At 36.1% G+C, this 18,743-nt stretch overlaps 1 long non-coding RNA gene across 15 annotated transcripts in view; it reads left to right on the plus strand.

Annotated features, from left to right (window-relative positions):
- The window catches only part of LOC138850057 (uncharacterized), a 1,261,171-nt gene that overhangs the window by 43,623 nt on the left and 1,198,805 nt on the right, over positions 1–18,743 (plus strand). The window contains exon 4 of one of the 15 annotated variants that reach the window (XR_016235510.1): positions 5,985–6,125. The exons of 13 other annotated variants lie outside the window; for them this stretch is intronic. This is a non-coding gene — a long non-coding RNA (uncharacterized LOC138850057). Of the gene's footprint in view, positions 1–4,100; positions 4,339–5,984; positions 6,126–18,743 lie in introns of those variants that run through there. One more of the 15 variants, XR_016235511.1, reaches the window with a different exon arrangement.

The following is an 18,743-nucleotide window of genomic DNA, read 5'->3' on the forward strand; positions in this document are numbered from 1 at the left end:
ATGTCTCTGCAAATTTTGAACCTGCAATTAGACATACTAAGTATGCAGAGCTGTACACTCATTTCCTCTTAAGCCATTTCAGGTTACAAATGTTAAAAAAAAATTAACTGCTTCTAAAGCAAGATGACCCAGGGGGACACTTAAGGACAATGGAAGATACTGTGCATGAGAAAAACAGTTTATGGCAACATGTATATCTTTTTAATTCGAGGATTATGTTGGAAATGAAACATAGTCTCCAAGGTGAACAAGTGCTTTCACCAGAGTACTTAACCCTAACTATGAATCTAACATAGATTACCTGATTATTATTAACTGGTCTTTAGCATCTTTGTACTTGTAACACTTGCTATATTGAAAAATATGTTTTTAAAATATCTTGTTCAAGGGTGATTAAAATGTTCTGTTGTATGTTTAATGATTTAAAAATCATGTGTCTTGAGTGCTCACCAACATATCAATTATTTAGTCATTAAAAATGTGGGTGAGAAGTCATTATAGTAGTAATTAGGACTCAGTCCAACAAGTGTATAAAGGAATTTCCTTAAATTCAGCAGTGAGTTACAGAAATGATATTAAATAGCCTGTTGGAAAAAATTTTTCCAAGCAATTCTCTAAACTGGATAGCATTACAGAGTATGCAGCAGCAGCAGATGCACTCACAGAAAGTGGCAGCATTGGGGGAATTATTCTGTTGTATCAATAGAAAACTCTTCTCTGAATGTTCATCCGTTTTCTGAATATCGATAACTGAATGGTATTTAATGTGACTGAGTAGAGTTCATTACAGTATATTGTGACCCAAATATCTGAGAGGATGAAAGGTTTGAGTGCTTCCAGTTATTTCTAGATAATACTCACGAGAGGCGAGTGTAGTGAAGGTGGGATAACTCCTAAATCTCTGGATTTGTCAGTGCTTAGATAATATCACAAATATAATGAAATAAGCCCTCTGTCTAGGGAGAAGAGTCTAAAGTTGCTCTGAATATTTCTATGTCTTTTTTTTGTCTTAAACATAGCCCAGTATCAAGGTAAAATAAAATGGTAGTATTGCATTTATTATCTATGTAAATGACAGACATTACCAGTGCAGTCAGTTAACCAGGGCACTGGAATGGGAAGGAATGTGATCAACTCAAACCCAAACAGCCTTTCCTACACTATTTTTATTCAGATTTTTTTTTTACTGGTTATTGTTTCTGGAACTGTTAGGAAATCATTTGAGAATATAGTGGTAGGGGAGTACATGGCTACTGAATGTTGCCATGGAGAAAATAGCATCCAAGTGGTTCCAGGATTTTGGCGCTCACTCATTCCCAGCAAAGGAATATAAAGCTGATGCATGGTGAAAGAGAAACAAACTGCTATAAAGATGTCCTTCAAGGGGTGGAAAAGAATGATTTTGAAACACAGATGTGAAGGGGATTTGCTTTTCATTGGACATTTCTTACAGTTTCTGAATTTTGTTCCATGTGATAATACATATAATAGTAAAAATCTATTTCATAATAGAAATCCAGTAACTGAGACTTGAATGTGAATTTGCAATTGTTGGCTGCTAATTAATCAAAAAATTACTTATTTTGTGTATCATAGCAGGAAACGACATTGTGCTAATCAAACGAAACATCTATAAGCCAAATCTGGACTGTGGCTATCAGTTGAGGACTTCTGATGTAAATTAAGAGAGAGATGAACTAATACATGAACATGGATTCTACAGCACAAATCACAAAGCTGTGTTCCTATTTCAGTTTTTGTTTTTGAAATTTGGTAGCCCATGAGAGTAACAGGCATTTCAAACTGGTCATCAGAAGTTTGTGTTTTTGATGGCTATGCGAGTAGACCGATATTACCCAGGATTTGAGTACTCGGTTATATTCCTGTATTACAGTCTAGCTGGTTCACACGTTAGTGTCCCCTGGAGGCTTTGGCTTCTGTTATGGTATCTTTATAATGCACTATAACAAACTGATAAATTAAATCATATCAGAGTAAAAGCATCTAGTCTGTAAATTTGTGTAGTAGGAAGCTTACACTTCTCTCCTTTCATTGAACTCGTTACAGATATTGTGATTAGCTGGGTGACAAATGGGTACTTGAACTCTCTGGGCCTCTTCTATTTTAGAAGAGAGAATTTGAGATAGCAAATCTGATAGTTTTTAAATTAACTCATCTTGTTATTATTGTAACACGTATTTTCTTGTTCTTAAACTACAAATTCAAAATCTGAGTCAGTGAAAGTTAACCTTTTGTTTTTTGTAACTTTTCAAAGATAAAAGGCTGTATGTGTATAGGGAATCTTCAAGTTCATGGGAAGAGCATATTTAAAAAAATGTTTGTCAATATTTTTTGCACCACATCAAGCTCATCTTATAATTTGATTTTCTCATTAACTTTTTGAAGTACCCTTATCTGCCTGACATTTAGATGTATACTTTCATATCATAAGTGTGTTAGGTAGTTGCTTATAGATAACCTATCAGCAAGTGAACTTGTATTTTTCTCAAGGGATAGAGTCATAGAAATTCATTGTGAATTGGTATCACCTTGGGAAAATAAGAAAAAGATGGTGATATCTTAAGTTATTGATTACTTTATATAACCAATAGGTGGTAAAAATAAGTAGATCTTTTCAGACAAAAGTGATTAAAGATGTCTATCAGTTTTCAATGGCTGTGCAGCAAATCAGTGATTCAAGGCTTACAAGAACCCCCATTTGTTGAACTGTAGGTTATAAGTCCAGATATAGGTTCTCTGGACCCTCTGCTCAGTTTTATCATCTGTAATTTGTGTGTTGATCATGGTTACATTTTTATCTGAAACGTTGTTTGTAAAAAGAATTCCTTCCAGGTGTACTACTGGGGACTGACTTGCTTGCTTCTTGTTCTCAGCTATGAGAAAGAGCCTGCCCTAGTGTGCCAGCTGACCTGATTGAAATGTGATACTTACTGCCTTTTTACAGCCCATGAGGAAATGTCTCTTGCAGCTTGGGATTTGACTTGACTTGTCATTGATCTCCAGAGTCCAACTATCATTAGTGTTTCCATTTGAGTTACTTTGTCAAAAAGTAAGAGTATATGGTATTTGCATTTAATTGTTCCATGAGACTCTTTCACCCTGATTTGAAAATCTAGGTTTACTGTTAAGTAGATCCATTTATATCAACTTTTATGAAAAATAGTTTTTTTCAGGGACTGTATAAAATAAAACTTAGTTTATGTGGAGAATGTCCACTGAATGTAACTATTTTTCTTAATTCAGTGGTGAGTTATGATAAAACATGGGGAAGAATTTTGTTGGGTGACAGTATGCATTTGATATAGCCTTGTCAAAAAAAGTTTTATCTAACAAGTTATTTATGTATTACATGATGCTTTGAATAACTACTATTGATTCTTGATTACATTAACTTTTATATTTATGCTGCTGTAAACTGTTTATAGCCCTGTAATTGGTAAGACTATTACTGCTACCTATTTGTAGGACCTGTAATTACATTGCTGTAACTATAATTTATAGTTACACTAATAATATCTAACTTGAATCTTAAAGCTTCAATCCATAACATTTTTTATACCAAAATTGGTGACTAATGGAATTTTCAAAAAGACTTCATTTTAATTAGCAAGCATAACAACTTCTTTTTACCACCGCTTAGACTTCCATTGGCTTGAATTTTTTGTTTTGGATTCCCCTCAATATTTTCAGGATTTCTGTACTACAGCTTTGTAAATTGTGGTGCTGCTGGATGTCTCCATAAAACCTTGACTTCGGTATTTCTGAATTTTTGCTTGGTGAATATCTAATACATAATGTTTTAGTGTTTCCCCTTGGTTCACTTATAATGTAGTTAGATTGAAAAGTTTGATTTAATATTAGATTTATTTTCATTCCTGGCTTGCTTTATTTTTAGAATATTTAATGTTATTTGTGTGCAAGTATTTACCAACAAGGAAAGAAGAATCAACAATTGTTAAAGAAAAAAAAAAAAAACCTCCCTTAGTATATAGTACCTGAATCAAAATCATAGTATGATTCTGATAAAACAAATGTTTACCCAAAGTGTATGAAATGTCAGATTCCTACTTATTTTAAAGGATAACATCATGTCTGATTATGCTGCTCTCCTGCGAGAAACTTTTGAAGTTCTTCATCCTGCAACACAATGACTGACACTTCCCCCAAAATGCAATCTCATAATTGTTTCTCTTACGAAAGCTGCTTGACATATTTTCTTCAATAACTCTTGGGAAAATAAAATGTTCCTCCCTCTATGACAACAGCTCACATTTCCCCATTCCCATTCTGAATGAATATATTTTGATAGCCCTAAAATTTAGTTTTCATGTAATTTTAGATTTTTTAAAGACAAAAATAATGGAATCTGAAAACAATGAAATCCATAAAATTTTATGTGTACGTAAATCTTATCTTTTCTGCTGCTCTTTTCACTGATTTACCACTGTTAGTAAATGATTTTGCTGATTAGTGGTATAGATTTTCTGATTCTAAAATAAATTGATGAGCATGACATTTTTTAAATACACATATTTCAAAATTGTAAATGTTATCTCATTGTTCTTTGAGTTTGCTAATACACGTTTTCATGCATGAAATTAGATTTAAAATCAACTGTTTCCTGGTTATTTTTTTTTCAGTTTGAGGTAAATAGTTTAACAGTGAAGAGGTTATTAAGTAATTAAGTAAAATCTCATTTTTCTTTGGTTTCATTTTAAAATTCTAGTTCATTTCTGAATATAGCAGGGAAGAAGTGTCAATAAAAACTCAGAATGAGAATCAAGTCTAATCTGAGCACAAAGTGTACTAAATGTCAGCTTGAGTGAAATGTACATACCACGAAAATAAGTAAATATCTATTACCAGTTTTAGGAGTTTTTGGAAATGATAGGAAACACAACAAAGAATACGTTATTTTGAGTAGATTGGAAAGTGTAGTAAATAAAAAGTTAAGTGAACATTTCTAAAAGACAGAAAAGGACTTGGTAAAGCTAAATGCCCTGGACCTGTCCGCTAACCCAAGTTTATGTAACGAGGGCTCATTAACTTTGAACAGGGGTATTCATACTCTATTTAATAAGATATCACATGGAGCTCCTTTCCATTTACAGTATGTTCCTAAAGGTGAAAACAGCAGGAAAATGAAATTACTTCATTTACCAGAATTACAGCTTCGTTTGTATAAAAACTTTAATCATTTTATATATGACAACGTTATGCTTAATGTTTTCAGAATATTCTTCATAAAACATTATTTAGCAAAAGCATACTCTCCCACTGAGCACATAGCAGCTTTCAATGGCTATGCTAATCTAGTTTGGATATACACAGCATTTAATCTTAATTATGATGCTGAAGTCTATACAAAGTTAATTATTCATTTCACGTGCTCCTTCCACTTTATATGTAACTCCTAATTTGCTTAACAAAATGTAGCTTTTAATTAAAACTGTGGAAGTATTGGGGCAAGGTGATACTTGAAGTTTAGTGTTTGGGCACCTGTGTATACCTGTGTGTGCTTTCTGTTGGATTGGGAAAAAATGGTGGGAGGGGTAGTGTTGGAATGAGAAGTCAGTGTTTTTAAATTCAAAAGATAAACTCCCCTGGTTGTTCCACTTTGTTCTATATATAACATTTGCTTAGTTTACTGTAGTTTGAAAGGACTGCCTGATTACTACTTTAATAGTGGACAATAGATGGATTATAGTTAGTGTCTACTTCTCTTAAATTCTGGCATGGCAGAAAACAAAAATAACACATTAAAGTGGATAATCAGGTCATTTTTGCCTACATAATACAGAATAGCCAACTGAAATTTCTCAATAAATTTGTTATGATTTTTGGAGGGTTAGGAATTCCAGGATAATTTTATTTTGGCAAAAACAAATCCATTCATAGTTGTGGTGTGTGTGTGTGTGTGTGTGTGTGTGTTTTTTTTTTTTTTTTTTTGACATATTTTTCAGAAACTTTCTGAAGACCTCTCATCCATGGAGGTTGAAGAGGTGAATGCCTAGTTTGTGTCACAGGGCTCATGAAATTCAATGGGGATTCACGCTCTACCCAGTAAATTAAGACACAAAATTCCTTTTCCTTTACAGTATGTTCTTAAGGTAAAAACAGATATTTAAATGCTTAATATTGTCCAATTTTTTCTTCATTTCACCTTTTTGTGGGTTTTAACATTTACTTAATATACTTATAAATACTATATAAAAATTTTAAAATAAAACTAAGTTTCATTTACAAATAATATTACACTTTAAACTATCATTCTACCTTAAAAAGGAATTGTCACTTTGAAGTAGAACTACATGGAAAGCTCCTTTTTTTTAAATGTATTATCTTCTAACATGCAACCAGCAGAAGATCCACTTTGTACCTTTCCTTTTTAAACAACACAAACTTGGAATTCTAGGAATAGAGCCAAATTTCCTAAATTAGACTTGAGCAAGCAGTATGCAAATACTACAGGATTGTAAATGTGTTTTATACACTTAACATAAATTTTGAAAAAGATCATTTAAACCCACAACAAAAAGTCCAGAAAATTATAAGGATGACAGTTGCTAATTTTGGATGTTAATTTTTTGAATGAAAAAATGAATTTAAGTTATGAAATATAATTTAAAGCTGATTTTTTATATCAGTCACACTTACTTTTAAAACACATTCCAAAATTTTTGCTAAGGAAAAAAAGGTTAGGTAGAACTAGGGATACATGAAGATCCATATTATTCTGGTCATTACTATGCTATTCCTTCATAATATATTAAAATAAGTATGGCAAATATATTAAAATGAAGTATGTCTCCTCTTAATTAAATTTAAGGAAAAAAATTACATAAGCATGTCTGGGGTTATATCAGCTGAATAGTGGCCAACAATTTCTGTTAGGGTATTAGTATGTTCGTATTTCCTTTCTAATATATATTTATTTACATAATAGCATCTATAATTTACAATATTTCCTCTTCTCATATTCACAACTATTCATAAATATATCCTGTTTTATTCACACTATGTAGGTGTAGCCATGATGAACAAGTATTAGAATCCAAAATGATTTGCCATTGACTCAGGTCATTCTCTGTAGCCTGTCCTCTAAACTGTCAGCTCTGTGGTCTTCCTTGGCTTATATTCTCATCTGTGTCTTATCACTGCTGTTAGTGCAATCACACTCAATTTTCAAGGTGGTATTTTTTCTTTAATGGTCTTATAAGCCCAACTCCTTGAACACCACATTCTTTTTTTTTTTTTTAATCTGACACGCAGAGTTAGAGACAGAGAAAGGTCTTCCTTCTGTTGGTTCACCCCCTAAATAGCCACTATGGCTGGCGCACGTGCTGATCCAAAGCCAGGGGCCAGGTGCTTCCTCCTGGTCTCCCATGCGGGTGCAGGGCCCAAGCACTTGGGCCATCCTCCACTGCCTTTCCGGGCCATAGCAGAGAGCTGGACTGGAAGAGCAGCAACAGGGACAGAATCCGGCACGCAACCGGGACTAGAACTCAAGGTGCTGGCACCACAGGCGCAGGATTAGCCTAGTGAGCTGTGGTGACAGCCAACAACATCCATTCTTAATAGATAAAGTCTTCATTTTGTATGAAAAAAATTGCTGGGTTTGAATTAGGGATGAGGGCTGACTGTAAAGAGCCATCCTTTGGGGTAAAAATTCCAACAATGGAAGAAAAATCCACCTAAGAAAATAGAATGGGTAAATGTTTCTAGTGTAAGAACACTGTGTGTAATGACATTTTATGATCATGTTTTCTGATGAATGGACAGATTTGCCTCCTTTCCTACTATCCATTTAAATAAATAAGACACTGAGAGGCTGTGTGGTAGATACTTAAGTGTATAGTTTCTACAGTCAACATCTGTGTACTTGATCTTCATCTCCAGTGCTTTTTAGCCAAGTGTGTCCAGGACTTTAAACAATCTCTGCTGTGCCTCAGTTTCTTCACCTGTAAAATATATATAGTTCTTATGTTAAAAGATTGGGTTGCTTGAGGATGGAATATTTAGATAGGATTCAAACAACTATAAATATTAACAGAAACACCACCTTCTCTGTATGTGTTTGCTTTCATTACTAGAGCTCACAGAAGCTGAAGAGACCTGCTGGTTTCAGTGAGGATACAATGGAAACATATTAAGTATAGCGTACATTTTATAAAATAGATTATTTCTCATTTACCAAGTGTTAAGAGTAGTTCACATGTAATCCCTCATGTAATTGGAACACATGGTCTATACATTCTTGAGGCACAAGACAAACTTTTCTTTGATCTGTTTTAAATATCTTTAACAGTGCCTAAGAAATTGTTCAGAAAAAAACTGCTCTCAAGAAACATAAATAAAAAGAACTAGCTAGTGACATTGAAGAACATTATCCAAACTGGCTTTTATGTATGCCCAAATCCCCTAGATCATGACAAAGCTTCCACTTAGGTGTTTTCTTCATAAATCACATAAGCCTCGCATCACATAAAACTTAAGAATACCGAAACAAAGCACGAAAGATAATAACTTCCCTCATTTTGATTCCTATCAGCCATGTGCTAATAGCCTCATAACCTTGTCTTAAGAAGAAAGGTGGGGGAGAGTTCTTTCAAATTCTTATAATCTTCTCATCGTGAGTGAGTGTTACACATTGTGTCGCCCCTAAGTTTTTTTTTTTTTTTTTTTTTACCTTAATAACTATTCAGTTTTGCTTGATTCTTTGTGCCCAGACAAAAAGAACCAAAGAGGAGGTAAGTGGACTCCCTAACTAATCTTGAGATGTTCACTTAGTGTCGAGTACTTGAAGCCAATTTTCTTTTTTTTTTTTTTTATCTTTTATTTAATGAATATAAATTTCCAAAGTACGTATCATGGGTTACAATGGCTTTCCCCCCCATACCGTCCCTCCCACCCACCACCCTCCCCTTTCCCACTCCCTCTCCCCTTCCATTCACATCAAGATTCATTTTCGATTATCTTAGTATACAGAAGATCAGCTTAGTATACATTAAGTAAGGATTTCAACAGTTTGCTCCCACACAGAAACATAAAGTGAAAAATAATAGATGATTTTTTTTTAAATAATGATGAAATCAGATCAGACCTATTGTCATGTTTAATCCCAGTGAGAGTCAAGTTGGGAATTGATAGTTTCTTTTTTTTTTTTTTTTTTTTTAACAGAAGATCAGTTTAGTGAGCTTCTACACCCTGGGGAATGCCCAAAGATTGTGAAGCTCTGAGGAGCTTTGCTAAAGCATAAGCCTGCCTACCCCTTCTGTCCCTCTCTTTTGAAATGAAAACCTCTAGCTTTTTGGTCTGAATTTAGTTCTATTCACTGTCTCCCCATCACGCTAGGCTGCTTCTGAAGTTAGCCCCCCATGCAGTTTTAAGTTCTAAAGCCACGTGGTCCGCTTTGTTTTCTGAGCTTCAGACCTCCCTTTTCTTCTCTGAGCTTGACTGCTCTGTGGAGGTGTCTCCCAGGACGCCATGTTCTATGTGATGTTTTCTCAGTTGACCTCCAGGTCTGTAAGGGCCTTGCAACATCTTTCTTCTTCTTCATTTTCTTCTGTTTTGTTGCCATGGATGATTTGGTAGAGAGATTGGCAATTGTTTGAAATAGAATGCTTTGCTGGTTTGCAGACTTTTAGAGGAAGGCAGGAAAATGATGTTTTAAAAATTTTAACTATGGCTTTATCTAATGTGTTTGTCACAGTAATCCCTACATATAGCCCTAATTATTCAACCATTTTATGAAGAGAAATAATGTACCCAGAGTTATACACTATGCAATATGGCCAGCATTTGAAGTTCATTTTTGAGACTGTAAAAACTGACTTTTAAGTGATCTACCAGGTAGTGTTGCTTCAAGACTACTTATACCTCTAGCTAGTTTGTCCTTCACTTAAAATCAATAAGTTTCTGATCACTGTTGAATTATTGTGTTATAGCAAGCTTAAGGAAAAATACTCCATTGAATTAATGATAGTATATAAAGCATTTGCTCTAAGTAGAACTACTTAATATTTTGCAATCTGATTTGTAATTCATTCATTGAACATGTGCATATTGAGTATTGATATCCTTTTACACTGAGGGTAGAGCTGTAACTAAAATCTAAGTCCCTCTTCCAATGGACCTTATTTTGTGGTGGGGAGATGGCAGTAAGTAAATGGTTGTCTCTGTAAGGGTTTAGTCAAAGTGATTTGAAGAACAGTCAAGTGGAATATGGGTTTGACATTTGAAATAGGGTGATTAAAGGATCACCGACCAGTTTTATAATGCTATGTCAGACTTAAATATGTGAAACAATTTGAGGTATAATACCTTAACACATAGATGCATGAGAACACAGAGGGTGTCTATGTACTAGAAATCTGTGTGTGATGTCCTGAATGATATGGTGTGTCAAGTATTAGTAGCTGTGTATTCTTGGGTACCTTAATTAGCTCCATAAACTATACTTTTCTCACTAGTAAAGTGGGATGACACAGTCCTTTCAAATGTGCTATAAAAATTAAGATACAAACACCAGATGAAATGCTTATCATTCTGAGCATAGAGTCAATTCTAGAGAGTTGCATTGTTAGTGGCAGGTGTGGTTGTTGAAGTAGGAATTATTGTTGTTATTATCAATACTGATTTGGAGAATCCTGAGGATTTGTATGCTTGATTCTTGACATGCATCTTTTTTCTTTTTTTCCTCAATCTCCTCACAGATGTTGGAAGCATAAATAATATATGTGAAGCATTTTGTATGAAGACAATTTTTTTCTATTGTTATATGAAGTGTCAGAAATAAAACCTAATTCTGGTGGTTTTCTAAGAACCTAATTTGCATTTTACTATTCAGTGGGAGTCCTTTGCTTAGAGATGTTGTACAAAGTGATCATAACATATATAACTTGGATTTGAATAACTGCCAGAGGCCTACTGGGGAGTGGAGGCACATGCTGGGTGGGCCAGGCAGTGCTCAGACTTTACCTCCCAGGCGTGGCTGTCGCCAGCTTATGCCCAGAAGCAGAGAGGAGGTGAATATAACCTTTTTTTATCTCAGAAAAGCAAGGGCTTACTGCAGAGGAAGGGAAGGAGAAGAAAGACAAAACAGATTTTTCATCCACTGGTTCATTCCCCAAATGCTGGCAACAACCAGGGCTGGACCAGGGCAAAGCCAGGATCTTGGAAATGTATTGTCTCAGATGTGGGTGGCAGGATACAAGGACTTGAGCCATCATTTGGGTCTATTATTTGCTGCCCTACCAGGCTGTATATCATCAGGAAGCTGGATCAGTAGATGCAGGGCTTGACCTCAGGCACTCCTAGAAGGAATCGGGATGCTTCTATGAAAGCGCTGTCTTAACTTGCCATGTCACAGCATTCCTCCCCTAAATGACCACTCCTGTGTACCTAGTATTGCATTTGTTCCATGCTAAATACTATAGTTTTTCATGGTTAACCTACTAGCTACTTTATAGCTGTATACTGTTAACTAACCAGTATTAGGTGCCTAATTGGAAAACAATTTGAGATCCTAACTCCTCTCATAATTATAGTAGAACAATATTATCTTAATTAGGCTTTTACCAAAAAAGGCTCTGAAATGTTTTCCTAATGATGAATACATCCCTATACTCCAATTACAGTCAGTAAGGAAATTAAATATGTAAAACTACAGTAAGTTATGTCGAAGCCAGTAACAACATCAAGTTGTTAACCAAGGCATGTGGCCTGTCCTTTCTGTCTCTCTACTCGACTATGGAAAATTTCACTTGTACTCTGTATCGATTTTAAATATACTCATGAAAGCCAGTTTTGGGGAAACAGTTGCTTTGTTAAGAAAAACTTACAGAGCTCCTCTTATTCTAGCTCGAAAGTGATAGAAAATATCCATTCATCTTGTTCAAAAGCTGATTTTTGTTTCTCTTTTTTGAGCTGACATTGGTGAACTGTTAAGTAGAGAAGACTCCAGGATGCACATTCCACTATTAACAGGGCTGGAGGCACTGAAATGTGTTAGAAGATTTTAGTTGGTGGTGACACAGCATGTTACTTTGTGGGGGCTTGCTGGATTTTTCCTAGAAGTCATTTTTAAGTAGATAAAGGGATAAAATGGAAGGGAGGAAGGGGGTTTTCCAGGAGGAGGGAGGGGGGAGTGTCGAAGGGGGAGAGGGAGAGACAAAGCTAGAGAGCTCCTACCTATGTATAGTCACCTCTCAAATGCATTCACTGGTTGGGGTGGACCGACATTAAAGCGGGAACATGATCTCCATCCAGACTGCTGTGGGTTCCCAGAACTCAGTTACTTGTGGCATCACTACCATCTCCTAGGATCTGCATTAATAGGAAGCTTGAGTTGGGGAGCCACAACTGGGTACTGAATCCATATGCTCAAATGTAGGACATGGGCATCTTGATCTGCTTTGTGACTGCTAGGCCAAAAGCCCACCCCAAGACTTCAGGTTTTAAGATCTTAGAGATGGGAGCAATACCCTGAACAAATGTAGATAGCTGAAATGATAGTTTCATCAACTTTGGAGAAACATACCTATAAAAAGTAGGAAGATGTCATGTAATGCTAAAAAATGGACACATTAGGTAAGCATATTGACACTTCATTACACATATTCATGGCATTGGAGAAGGAGAAAGGCATTTTTAGGAGAAATTGAGTTAGAGACTGAAAGAACATTCCAATGCCTGGACTGTAAGACTCCTTGAAGATGTAAGCTTTGTTTCTAGGCTTTGCTCTTTCTTTGCTTTCTGCACTGCACTTTTGTAGCATAAGTCAATCCCACAGTCTCAGGTCATATACCTCTTGATTGTGGCAGAGTTCTACCTGCTTCTACAAGTCCAACTTCTGAAAGTACACATATGATTGATTGTTCCATCTTTGGTCATTATCTATCACTAATACAGTGAGACAATTTCGGGGAGCAAGCTGCGTCATGTAGTTAGTAAGGGTGCCTTCTGGGCACCTACCCTATTCATGCATGGGAGCTGCAATTCTCACCTAGCATAGGGTTTTGCTGGAAGTAAGTGCCAAAGATGTCTATAAAAGAGATTAATGCCAATATTAGACAATGCAATAGGATAATGCATGTGATATCTTTAATTTCTGAAATTCATGCAATTAAGACAGGGAGAGTTTAAGGAGAACATTTAAAATGGCTTCTGTTTAGAATTTTTTTCTGAAGACTGTAAAACACTTTCAGATGATTTAAAAATAACTACTGGGATTATTCTCTCCCTCAGCTAACAAGAAACCTATGATATGGTCATTTCCTAGAAAAATAATTAGGGTTACCACTATGAAATATATTTAAGATTAATGATCAGTATTTGGGATCAAGTACCCCTGACTGTAACATTGAAGCATCTTTCTTCCCCTCACCAATGTGTGAAAAGTTACTGAAAGATTTAAGCACAAAAATTCCAGTTGTATTTAAAATTATTTTTTGCTCAGATAAAAAATACAAACATAAAATAATGAAAATCACTATTCCCCAGTGGAAATAAAAAATATTTAGAAATGAGACATTATACTCATTATAATTCCCAAATGGATATAAATTCCCTAGTTCAACATCTTGTTAGATTGAAGACCTTTAAATGAATAATAGGATATTACGGTAATACATTAGCATTGTCCCAATGACCTTGAGACTTTTGAGTAAAAATATTTCATTAACAGTGTTAGAGTATCATATTTTGGTTTTGAATCTTGCTGTAGGCTACTGCAGATATTAACAGCCTTCATTGTTGAATTTCTCCTCATGGAAGTAGTTGGTAGTATTCACAGGGAGAAGGGTGAAATTGTTTATGAATCATTACATAATGTAAGAAACCACTTTTTAAGTGTTGGTGGAATCTTTTCTTTGAAATACTGCAGTTAATTCTTGGTTAAATATAAGGTTTGCAGTTAGTGACATTATTTCTCAGTCTTCAGTTGCCAGTTTCAGAAGGTAGCTTTTGTTCATACGGGGCTAAAGGGTATCTTAATTGAAGGGGAAAGAAATTATTAATATGATCAGGCCAGTGGTTATGAGTTAGTTTTTTTTTTTTTTTTGCTTTTTCTTTTGCATATACAAGGTCTATTATGTGCAAAATCTGTGATTGACTCTTTCTATAGAGAACCAAGCAATGGCACTGATTAGCACAAAAAGTTCATGAAACGTTGAGGTATGTCCTTGAAAAGGTGTTATGTTTTATTTGGAAGTTTGACAAGGATAGCTTATTTCACCTTTCATTGAGTACCTCAGTTATGTACTAAAACTTCAGTGCTTACTCCAGAGAATATTCTCTTTAATTCAAGGTAGCACTAATGTTCTTTGTATATGACAATGACTCAAAAAATAGTTACTGATGTCTTCATGTGGTATGGTAACTGGATTAGTTGAAATAGTTTTATAAGAGTATTTTTTTGTTAAAATATACTAGAAGAACTTACTGGAAATAAAAGCTGAAGGACAATAAAAGAAATATGTCCTGGTAATGCTTTACCTTGACAAATGATTTCCAAAGTTTTTGGGCTACAAAAATCGTACATTTTATATAAGTAATAAGCAATTTACTTATTAAACAACTTGGAATTGTGTTGCTCCCCGTCTTCGTGGAGGAACGACACAGGACCCTGTGCTGTTCTTTTGTCCGCTCGGCCCTCCCCGGGTTTGCTGCTGGTTCTTCCCAGGTTGGCTACTGTCCCTTCCACCTCTGTGGAAGGGCGGTTCCCCCTGCCACTTTCCCCACTTCCGCGGGGGAGTGGCACACCGCCGGCCGGCTCTCTCGGGGGCTGCACAGGTGTTCCTTCAGATAGATGTTCCTGGTGCATGTTGTCTCCTCCTTTATATTCTTCTTCCACCAATCCCAACTCTGCTACCCACAACGCTGAGTACGCTGCTCTCCTCCAATCAGGAGCAGGTCCTGCAGCTTGTCAAGTTGGTGAGAGGCAGCTGGGTAGAAGCTGTTTGCTCCTCTCCCAGCGCCATATTGTGGGAGAGCAGATATATAGAATAAGTCTTAATTCCAGTAACAGTATAGTCCGAGTTGCTCCCAGTTGCTCCCCACAGAATTGTACCTTTCACCTAATTTTAATATTAATGCTAGACAGGTTAGATATACTAAAATATGCTATGGTTTAAATATACCTACTCAAAAAGCTAGGAGAGACAAAATGTGATATACGTAATTATTCTACAGTGAGGGAAATGAGTTCTATTGACTTAGCATCTTTGCTCAGTATTCTGGATGCCATGCCAAGGATTGTCAGCCTTTTAATTTATATAAAATGCTGATAAAATTTATAATATTCCAGGACTGTTCATGTTATTTTCAATAGTTTCATATGTTGGAACTTTTTACAGATGAAGTGTGCATTTATAGATTAGAGAATTTTATCTCCTCCCCTATTTTTGAAAATTTAGTAATTTGTTTGAAATGCAGAGTTATGGAGAGGAAGAGACCGAGATCTTCCATCTGCTGGTTCACACCCCAAATGGTAGCAACAGCTGGTGCTTACAAGGTCCAAGTCAGGATCTTAGAACTCCATCCGGTCTCCCATGTGGATAGCAGAGGGCCAGGTACTTAAATGGTCTTCTGTTGCTTTCTAAGGTGCACTATTTTGGGTCTAGATCAGAAGTAAAGCAGCGGGGCAGTACTGTGGTATAGTGGATTAATCTGTCAGCAGGGCTGGCATTCCATGTGCGTGCTGCTCTGCTTCTGATCCAGCACCCTGCTAAGGCACCTGGGAAAGCAGCAGAAGATGGCCAAAGTACTTGGACCCTTGCATATACTGAGGAGGTCCAGAAGAAGTTTCTGGCTTCAGATAGACCTAGCTCTGGCCATTGTGGCTATTTGGGAAGGAAACCAGAGGACAGAACTTCTCTTTTATTTGTTTGTTTCTCTCTCTCTCTCTCTCTCTCTCTCTGTCCCTCCCCTCTCTCTCTCTCTCTCTCTCTCTTTCTTCCCCCTTCCCCCATTATTCCTTCTTTCAAATAAATAATTTTCTTAATAAAGCAGCTGGCATCAAATTGTTACTCATATGGGATGCCAATGTTAGAGATGTTGGCTTAACCTGCAGCTCCACAACACCAGCCTCAAGTTGATACATTTTATACATTGCCTTACCAGACTTAATCATCACACATTTCAAAAAGTTAGATATTCTCTAACACAATCAGCAGTGATATAAAGAACACACATTTTGAAATTATCAATAGGCTCAATTCTCAATTTAGTAGCACTATTTTAAAATGTGTCTTCTGGTGAATGGTTTATCATTTTGGGGGAAAATAAATTTCAAGAATTAATGAAGGACAGACAGTATGAAGAAAAGTGATACGGGGAAGAGACTCATTTAGGGAAAGAGTTGGACCTGTCAGAGTTGTGCAGACTGTTGGAAGAATTTTGAGTTCTACTGAAAGACCTATGTTAGAAAGGTTGGATTCAATGGAAAACAGAGTCTGATACTGAATTTTGAAGGTGCAAAGGTTATCTCTGAGGGCTTTAGAGAGCAATGCTTGAATGACAGTGAGGAAAACACAATGGAAGTTGAGGACGTGAACTGCGATGTAGTCATTCCGAATTTGTCAAAGAGCTTTCTCCATGGGGAATCTACGATGCTGGGGTGTCACTGGAAGTTGTCTTACATTTAGGCAAGGTGGCTTTATACCTCCATATTGACCTGTCATAGCATCACAACTGTCCTTAGAAAAGGACTATACCTTTAAAAGGATCTTATATATAGCATAATTCCTGGATCTAGATTCTGCCAGTAACTCTTTGCTCAGAACTAATATTATGAACCCCTATATTATAATGGGGAACCTGGAAAGAATAGATTGTGTATACTATATACGGAAGCCATTGCAGAAGCTAAAGCAGACTTCACCGCAGAAATCATTCAGGAAGTAATCTTTGAACATCCTTGAGCCAAATCCCACGGCAGAGCCTGCAATTACAATGTGAAAGTAAAGGATGAATCGCCATAGGGTGCAGAATTCAGTCAAATAGAGGAAGACAGCATTGGACAGTGAGTGTCCTGGAGTTGAAGCTGCTGTTGTACCAGAAAAGGAGCACATGACTCGCCGAGAAGACAGGGGATCTGAGGATTGTTGAGGGGCCTCTGGGAGCTCCATGGCATTTGAATTGGAACTTAGAGAATGTCTAGGGATCATTCCTATAAAGTCTGGGGTATGCCCCAGGGAAAAGGATAGCATGCAGAAAATCCCAAAGGTAAGACAAAAGAAATACAGTTGCTCATAACTGGAACAAGGTCAGTGTAACATAAATGGCTGAGGAAACTCTGTCTTAATATATCAAGAAATAGGAGGAGGATCATAGAAGCTGACAGCTGCAAGTGACATTAGATGGCACCTTGTTAAGTTTCTTCATTAAATTGGTGAAAAAAGGGAAGCAAATAACATTGTTCAAAGCTCAAAACTTAATGGATGACATATGAAGGATCAGAGTGCAGACCTGACATGAGATTTGCTACTACACATGCTTTCCCTGGAACCCTTTCAACAATAAAAGACACACAGATGCAGCCACAACCCCCCTATGTAATGAACACATAGAGCAAGGGTTTAATACATCCTTGATTAAGGATATAGATTGATTGATAAAGCCCAAGGGAGTTTTTTTTTATCAATGAATAGGATAGTGTCAAGATTATGACAGCAGATGATTCAGAATCTCTGTATAATGAAAGGCAAAGACGACTAACCTATGTGGTTATCAGGTGTGAGAGAATACTAATAATATAACTGAGTTCCCTGTAGTTTCAAAGTTTGTAGGATTTTTTTTTTTCCAAAGCCATCTGGAGAGAGCATTGAAATTATTTGCAATAGTAAAAATACTTACCTGTGGTTAACCTCCTCAGTAGAACAACTAGATGGATTATCACAAAACATCTAACCTGTGTTTGAGATTGCTTGATTTTTAAATAAGGACTGTGTGTCATAATGAACATTTACTTCTGGGAGACTTAGAAAGTAGGTCACCCTACTCCAGAGTAGCTGAAATAGGTGCAGCTAGATGCTCATGAGACTTCCGTAGGAGAAAAAGCCCTAATTATTCAGGTGCCAAGTACAAAGTAACAGGCTATAAAATATGGTCCCAAATTGAAAGTCTCGGAGGCAGATGTTCTGAATTGAAAGTGTGGTTTCCTTTGGTCACAGATACATTGTGAGTAGGTAGCTAAGAAGATTTATTTACTTAATGCTGTTTAATGACTCCCAGACAGCAGCTACAGCACTGGCTGTTGTTTATTGGAAGCTATTTAGTGTGTTGTACTCTGGTAGTCATTATTCATTATTTCTAATCCTCACAACACTTCCTCAAGATGAGTTTTATTAATCCTGTGAGAGGGTGCTTCAGAAAGTTCATGGAAAATGTAATTAAAAGGAAGTTTTTCTGGATGCAAAATTCTTCAAGTCTTTGCATTATTTTTTCATAATAAGCATTTCAGTGAATTTTTGGAGACCTGGCATATTGCATTTGAGGAAATGGAGAACCAAAAAATGTGTTGCTGTCAGAAGATTTTTTTTCACCATGAATGAAAATCATAAAACCCAGGTCTGTTTGAATCCCAATCAAAATCCAAATTTCCTCAATTGTGTTTGTGTGTTTACATGTGTATATGTAAACTATATATGTGTATGTCTCTGAGTTTTAAAGTTTTATTAATTTTTTCTTATTTCATTCTTCAGTAAATGTGAACTTAGATT

This window comes from Oryctolagus cuniculus, chromosome 6, assembly GCF_051225735.1.
Source record: "Oryctolagus cuniculus isolate XC-2025 breed Fujian yellow rabbit chromosome 6, ASM5122573v1, whole genome shotgun sequence".
NCBI classification, from domain to species: domain Eukaryota; kingdom Metazoa; phylum Chordata; class Mammalia; order Lagomorpha; family Leporidae; genus Oryctolagus; species Oryctolagus cuniculus.